Raw genomic sequence first — 8785 nt, forward strand, 5'->3', positions numbered from 1 at the left:
TCTGCTTTGTTGAAACCTTTAAGTGGTGATGAAAAAGGTTAAGAAATGTGGTTCTTGACAAACATCTGCCACACACAGACTGGAAAGTCGCTGCTTACTTTATTAATTTCACCTCTTCCATTCTTCCCTTTGTGTCCTCTCTCAGCCATATTGGGCCCTGCATAGGTTTTACTTAGATACGGACTTCTCATCTCTTTGTGTGCTGTCAGTTTCAACACAGCAACACTATATGACAGAGGAGACCTGCTGTATTTTAGGGTTTCTTGAACTGTAATGTACAGAAATGGACCTCCAGACTTTGAATCCCAGAGAGTCACTAATGGGTTTGAACCACTGACCTTTCAGTTAGCAGCCAAGCACTTAACCATTTTTTTCCCCTCTCTACTTTCAGTTGACTAATTCCTGCTTTCCTTTATGCTTAAGTCTTGTCATACTAACCTCACAAACTGACTAGTCTGTTTTATATCCTGGATTGTATCTTGGGTTTTTCCTTAATCAGAATTTACACAGTAACACTATATAAAGTTATTTACTCTCCACATTACCACACTTATTAAGTATAAGTTCCATGATGGAAGGGCCATGTTTTTGTTCATCTTGATAGATTCAATGTCCCAAGTAGACATTGGTTGTTGGCAAAATTAGAAGCAAGCAGTAAGAATTGTACCTTGTGAAAATTTTAAGATCTGGTACTCATAAACAAGTTTTACAATGGAAAGAGTTTTGAAATCAGCTAGCAGCCTGCTCTCAGAAGTTAAACAAATTTTTTAAATTGAATCTTTATTGTTATTTACATTTTAAGAACCATCACAAGAATTTTTTTTTTAAATCTCAAATTTTGAGGTAAATTTCAGGTAAGTATACTGGCAAGTTTTTCCATATTTTGAGTGATCAATTTCTACTTGTTCATTTGCTTTTATAAAAACCTAAAACCAAAAGATTTCAAAGTGGTAGCTGCTTCCAGTACAAATAACAGAAGTACAAATTGGTAGCTACTATTTTCACTAAAAGTAAAACAAATGGAAAATTGGAATAATTACCTTTTATTCCATTCACCGAGTCCTGGTGTGGTATGGGTTAATGTGCTGGACTGCAAAGTTGGTTTGAACCACAAGGTCAGTGGTTCAAGCGCACCAGCTGCTCCTTGGAAACCCTAAACCCTATACAGGATCACTATGGGTTGGAACCACTCAGTGGCACTTAACAACAAACATTCCACTCATGTCTTGGGAAATATGAAAGCAATGTAGGCAGTATTTTTATGAAATTACTGCTTCATTTTCAAAACATTTCACCCTTTTAAGCAAGTTCAAGCCCACCAACTTCTCCATAAGAGAAAGTTGAGACTTTCTGCTCAAGAAAAGATTTTAAAGCCTCAGAAACCCTATACAGGGTCCACTATGAGTTGGAACCAACTCAATGCACTTTAACAATGTAGGAAAATGAAGAGAACAAGGAAAAGAGAATGTTTCATAGCCACTAGAATTGAAGACAAGCAATTTTGAATGTCTTGTTAGGTCACTTGATTATCACTGAAGGTTACCAGAACATGAAAATTAAGGGGGGAGAAAATTACTGGGTTTATGATTCTCTTAGTTTGGGTATGAATCAAACAATTTTAATTAAATATTTAGATGTCCTAGATAGTTACTTGAAGATTCTCATTAAGTTGTGCAGTGGACGGACATTAGTTTCTATGTTTATCCGCTATTTTCTTCTAGCTTCATTATTGTTATTAAGTGCCGCCAAGTCACTTCCGAGTCATAGTGATTCTGTATAGGGTTTCCAAAGCTGTACATCTTTGTGGAAGCGGAAAGCCTCATCTTTCTCCCGATTAGTGATTGATGGTCTTGAATTGCTGACCTTGTGGTTTGAAGTCCAGTACTTATCCTACAGTCACTGTACTGTCATGGATTGTTGTTGTTACGTGTCTTTGTGTTGACTCTGACTCATAGCAAACCTATACACAACAGGATGAAACACAGCCCAGTCATAACTGTTAAGCTTGATCCCATTGCTGCTGCCACTGTGCCAGTCCATCTCTTTGAGGGTCTTCCTCTTTTTCACTGACCCTCCCCTTTGCCAAACAATCTTTTCCAGGGGACTTGTCCTTCCCAATGTCTGAAGTATGAAAGGCGAAGTCTTGTCATGCGGAGTCTTGACATGCGGACTTCTAAGGAGCATTCTGGCTGCACTTCCAACACAGATTTGTTTGTTCTGGTAGTCCAAGGTAACTTTAAATAATTTTCTCCAACACCATTGTCCAACTTTTACATGCATATGAGGTTATTGAAAATACCATGACTTAAGTCAGGCTCGCCTTAGTCCTCAGACTGCTATCTCAAGAGGTCTTGCGCAGCCTATTTGCCTAATGCAATATGTCATTTGATTTCTACACTACCACTTCCGTGAGTGTTGATTGTTGTTGTTGTTGTTGTCAGGTGCCATCGAGTCAGAACCGACTCATAGCGACCCCATGCACAGCAGAACGAAACAATGCTCGATCCTGGGCCAACCTTACCACCGCTGCCACCCCAGAGTCCATCAATGATGCCACCTGGCCGATCCATCTCGTTGGAGGTCTTCCTCTTTTTCTCTGACCCTCCACCCTACCCAGCATGACATCCTTCTCCAACGATTGTTTCCTCCGGACTACATGTCCAAAGTAGGAGAGACGAAGCTTAGCCATCCTGGCCTCCAAGGAGCACTCTGGCTGCACTTCTTCCAAAACAGATCTATTGGTTCTTTTGGCAGTCCATGGCACCCTCAGTATTCTCCTCCAACACCACAACTCAAAGGCAACACCACAACTCAAAGGTGTTGATTGTAGATCCAAGCAAAATGAAGTCTTTAACAACTTCACAGTTTCTTCTGAAATACTCATTCTTCACAATGTTATCCATAGCTTATCATGCTCCACACAGTCACAAGCCTTTGCATAGTCAATAAGGCACAGGTAAACCGCTTTCTGGTATTCTCATGGATTAGCAGTGCCTTTTTACTAATGGAGACTGAGTCACCACCCCCTTAAGACTAGTCAGATTTGAGAACCAATTTAGAAACTTCATCTTTATGATTTTGTTTTTCTAGAGCCACTTCTAATACCAAATGCCGTAGATTGGGTTCTCTAGAGAATCAAAACCAGCAAAGGTTTTGTATCTATCTAGCTTAAAGAGTCCTGGTGTAGGATAAGTACTGGACTGCTAACTGAAAACCCATCAGCTGCTCCCTGTGAAACCCTATACAGAATTACTATGAGTCAGAGGTTAACAAAAGTAACAACACCTAAAAGTAATGTTACCTAGATGATGGCATACACTATATGACCAGGGAATGTCCTGGGTATAAGTTCATTGCCATACATATTTTGATGGAAGCTGAATTTTGGGGTCAGAAATAATTTTGTAAGACTAGTATGGTGATATATTACCCAAGTCCACTGGTATTGATAGAAGCATTGCAGGCAGGGAAAGCAAATCCAAATCCAGAATATAGGTGTACATTTAAGTTTGTAGAAAAATACTATTATCTTTGAATTCCATTTTACCACAAACTTTTTGAAACCTTACACATAAGTGGCCCCATAAGGTTTTTGTTCTTGATTTAAAAGGAAAGCAGCCCCCCTTTTATTTCTCCCTAATGGTGGGATGACATCAAGAACACCATACAGAAAGAAAACAAAACATACTTTAAAAGAAAAGACCAAAATGGACACTCTGAAACTTGTTCTCTGGCCTAGAAATGCTAAAGCAAATGGAAGATATGAGGAAGTCAAAGAGCTGAATAGAAAATTTTAAAGGTAGGCTTGAAAAGACAAAGGCAAGTATTATTTTTTAAATGTGTAAAGAGCTAGAATTAGAAAACCAAAAGGGAAGAACATGCTCAGCATTTCTCAAACTGAAAGAACTGAAGAAAAAATTCAAGCCTCGACTTGAAGTATTGAGTGGGATAGAAGTCAGGTTGCTAACCACAAGGTTAGCAGTTTGAAACTACCAGCTGCTTCGTGGTAGAAAGATGAAGCTTTCTGCTCCCATAGAGATTTACAGCCTCGGAAACCTATACAGGATCGTTAAGCATCAGAACCAACTCCACAGCACATGACCACCACCATTGTAGGCAAAATACTGAATCATGCAGAAAGCACCAAAAGAAGATAGAAGGTATACACAGAATCACTGTATCAAAAATAAATGGACGATGTTCAAACATTTCAAGAGTATTATGATCAAGAATCAATGGTACTGAAGGAAGAAATCCAAGCTCACTGAAGGTATTGGCTAAAAAACAAGGCTCCAGGAATTGATAGAATACAAATTGAAATATTTCAACCAAATGATACAGCACTGGAGGTGCTCACTCATCTATGCCAAGAGTTTGGAAGACACCTGGCCAACAGATTGGAAGAGATCCATATTTGTGTCTATTCCAAAGAGGTGACCACTAGATGGCTGGCTGGTCCCAGAGAATGCTGCCATATTGAGGACTCCCTGTTGGTCTCTATATATAAGGTCTTCAGCCTAGATGATAATCTAAACAAACTTTGGGAAGCAAAAGTCCATACAGTTAAACACATGTGTCTCATTTCCTCCTGTGATAGCCACTTGATGCATGAGCAGACTGAGCAAGCAATGGGGTAACTGAGGAGACTGATTGAACACAGAAAGTGTCAACTTATTGAGCTGGTCATTGTGACCCTCTTCTATAGGAATGCTCATTTGTGAGCACTTAGTTGGGCCATATTGTCACATTCTGTGCCCATTCAGAGAGGCTCATCCATATATCTCTTCCTCCGACCTCCTTGTCATTAGTGTTCCTGTCCTTATACTCCAAACCATCAGCTATGGTCCATAATTAATACAGCTCCATACTTTGGCTAGACTGTTTATCTGGTAAACAGTCTAGACGAAGTGGGCAGCCAAGTGTATTGCTCAAAGTTCTGCCACTGGGAGGATTTCCCTTCACTGAATTTCAGACACACTAATTGGATTTATCAACAGAGAAAAGATGGAATTTGTCAAGGACTTCATTCTTGGATTAACTATCAATGCTCATGGAAGCAGCAGTCAAGAAATCAAATGATGTATTTCATTAGGCAAATCTACTGCATAAGACCTTTTTAAAGCTTTGAAGAACAATGGTGTCAGCTTGAGGTGTGCCTGACCCAAGCCATGGTATTTTCAAGAACCTCAGATGCATGCAAAAGCTGGACAGTGAATAAGGAAGACTGTAGAAGAATTGATGCATTTGAGTTACGGTGTTGGAGGAGAATATTGAAAGTGCCATGGGCTGCCGAAAGAACCAATAGATCTGTTTTGGAAGAAGTGCAACCAGAGTGCTCCTTGGAGGCCAGGATGGCCAAACTTCGTCTCTCATACTTCGAACATACTGTCAGGAGGGACTAGTCGCTGGAGAAGGATATCATGTTTGGTAAGGTGCAGGGTCAGAGAAAAAGAGGAAGACCTCCATCAAGATGGATTGGCAAAGTTGCAGCATCAATGGGGTCAAGATTGGCAACAATTGTGAGGTTGGCCCAGGACCAGACAGTATTTTGTTCTGTTGTACATAGGGTCGTTATGAGTTGGTACCGACTCGATAGCAGCTAACAACAACAATTGGATTTATAATACTGCAGCAGCCTATTTTGTAAATCAAGCCCCAACATTTTGTCCATGATGCCAAACGTGTAGTCTGAGGGAAAGATGATTTTTTTAAAAGTTGTTGTTTGAACCACCTGTTTATGCAAAATAATTCTGCCCACTGGGCTTGTTCAAGCCTGACCCCATTTTGTCACTTCCACTTGATATTAGTTTACTACTGCAAACACCCAACCTTGGAGGGACAAAGCCACGTGTCTCATAATCAAGCATTTAGTCCTTTCCTGGAGTGAGCTAAGACTAAGGGATAAAAGTCCAGATAGCAGTAGTCCAAAGAGTGCCTGGGGTTCACACAGCTGGGAATAATTCATATTCTCACCAGGCTGATTGAAGAGACCTCATGATAAATGGGGCTTTGGAATGAGTCCATGAAACAACTATGACTTAGTAGTGGAGGTAAATTATAAATGCTGATCTGGAACCACCCCAACAAAGCTTAAAAGCAAGCCTGAAAAAGAGCAAACCCAAGTGTAAGTAATTCAAATGCATACAGAACAAATCCAACACTTTACAGGAATGCAATAAACCCAGCACTTGTGAAATTAAAATTCAGCTCAGCATCTGATAAAATTATTAGGCATTTAAAAATGATGTTCTGATATAGATGAAACTTGAAAACATGCTGAGTGAAATTAGGCAGGCACAAAAAAAAAAATATTGCATGATCCCATTTATATGAAATATTTATAATAGGCAAATGCATAGAAACCAAAGCTTATTAGTGGCTAGCAGGAGTGACTAGGAGGGGGAAGGGGAAATTTCTTGCTTAATGGGCACTGAGTTTCCATGAAAGGTAATGAAAAGATTTGGGAACAGATAGTGATGGTTGCACAACATAGCAAACAATGCCATTGAATTATGCACATCAAATGGTGGAAACTGCAAAAGTTTTATATTTTTTACCAAAATAAAGAGAAAGAAAATAGATTATAATCAAATACCTTAAAAAGAGTGATAAGAGAAACTCTTAAAACTAGATAAAAAGTATATTAAGGCAGTAAATTACATGGCCAGTCACCAGAACAGGGAGACTTGGTGACAACAGTCATTACCATCCAGAGACTCTTACTGCCCCTACTTCCCTTTCAGGGAGTGAGAGATGTCTAGGTTACCATGAAGACGAGCAGGAAGAGGGCCTGGACAGTCTCGGGAACAATGACAGCCCCATTTGGAAGATGAAAATAAAGATTAAGAACATTTGTGGCTTTACCAGACATCAGTGTCTCTCCACTATGTGGATGAGGAATGACAACTGCTCAGCAGCCAGTAGACCCTTGCAGTTTATGGGATCTTCTCTAAGGTGGGGATCCAGGTACTGTAAACCTCCCTCCATGAGACCCAGTTTTTTGTAAAGGAAACTAGTGGCCAAAACAAGCCTTATGCAGTGATGACTCCATCTGAGACTTCAAAGAGAAGGTTGAAGCAGCTAGAGGATCTTGTGTATAAGATCATACACAAAAGTAACTTACAGAATCACTACAGCCTCAAAGAGCTATAGATCAACGACTGTGATACCCTCACACTCATTAGGAGAGATTGAAAATTGCCTGCAAGTCCCAAGGGGTGGCCATGACAGGATTGCCCAGGATCTAGACATCTGATGATCTAGACTCTACCCCTTTATAGCCAGAACATTGTGATCTTTTGAAACATAAGTATGAATGTCATCCTCTGCTGTTTAAAACCCTCCAGTGACTTACCATCCTCACTTCTAAAAGAAAATGAAGTCTTTGACAATTTCAGTCTTTTCTACATTTATCATTTATCTGGCTGCACTTCTAAGAGCCTTTTACAGAAATAGTTTATAGCAGTTGCTATAGAGGAACAAAAGCAAAACAGTTGTCTTTTTACCAAATAACATGCAACCTGTTGTTGTTAGGTGCTACAGAGCCAGTTCCAACTCTTGTTGTTGTTTGTTGTTAAGTGCCATCGAGTCGGTTCCGACCCATAGCGACCCAGTACAGGGTTTCCGAGGGTGTAAATCTTTACGGGAGTAGAAAGCCTCATCTTTCTCCCGCGGAGCGGCTGGTAGTTTCGAACCGCTGACCTTAAGGTTCGCAGCCCGATTCGTAGTTCCAACTCTTAGGGACCTTTATTTACAACAGAAGGAAACACTGACCAGTCCTGCGCTGTCATCATAAGCATTGTTTACACTTGAGTCCGTTGCTGCTGCCCCTGCAGGAATCCATCTCTTGGTGGTCTTCCTCTTACTTGCTGACCTTCCACTTTAGCAAACATGCTGTCCTTCTCCATCTACGGGTCCCTCCTAATACAATGCCTAATGTACGAGAGACAAAGTCTTCCCATTCTGACTTCATGGAGCATTCTGGGTATACTTTTTCCAACACAGATTTATTTGTTCTTCTATCAGTCCATGGTACTTTTAACATTCTTCTCCAACACCATGACTCAATGGCATCAATTCTTCTATGGTCTTCCTTATTTATTGTCCAAAGTTCACATGCATATGAAGCTATTGAAAAGACTATGGCTTGGTTCAGGCCCACCTTACTCCTCAAACTAATAGCTTTGCTCATCAACACTTTAAAAAGGTCTTGAGCTGGTTTGTATAATCATTTGGTTTCTTGACTGCAGCTTCCATGAGTTTTGAAAGTGTATCCAGGAAAATGAAGTGTTTGAAAATTTCAATGATTTCTCCATTTATCATGATGTTATTTATTGGTCCAGTGGTGAGGATTTTTGTATTCTTTACATTGAGTTGCAACCCATACTGAAGACTTAGTCTTTGATCTTCAACAGTACATATTATAAATCCTCTTCTCTGTCAGCAAGCAAGGCTGTATCATCTAGATATCACAGGTTGCTAATGAGTCTTTCTTCAATATAGCTTCTCGGATTAGTTGTTCAACATACAAATTGAATAAGTATGGTGAAAGAATACAACCCTGGAGCACATTCTTCCCAATTTTAAACCATTTAGTGCCACCTTGTTCTGTTCAAATAGCTATCACTTGTTCTATGTACAGGTTCCTCATGAGCATAATTAAGTATTCTGGAATATCCATTCTCCACAATATTGTCCATAGCTTGTCATGATCCACACAGTCAAAATCTTTTGCATAGTCAGTAAAACACAGATGAACATCTTGTATTCTCTGCTTTCAGCCAAG

The sequence above is a fragment of the Chrysochloris asiatica genome, unplaced genomic scaffold (assembly GCF_000296735.1).
Source record: "Chrysochloris asiatica unplaced genomic scaffold, ChrAsi1.0 scaffold00190, whole genome shotgun sequence".
Classification (NCBI taxonomy): Eukaryota; Metazoa; Chordata; class Mammalia; order Afrosoricida; family Chrysochloridae; genus Chrysochloris; species Chrysochloris asiatica.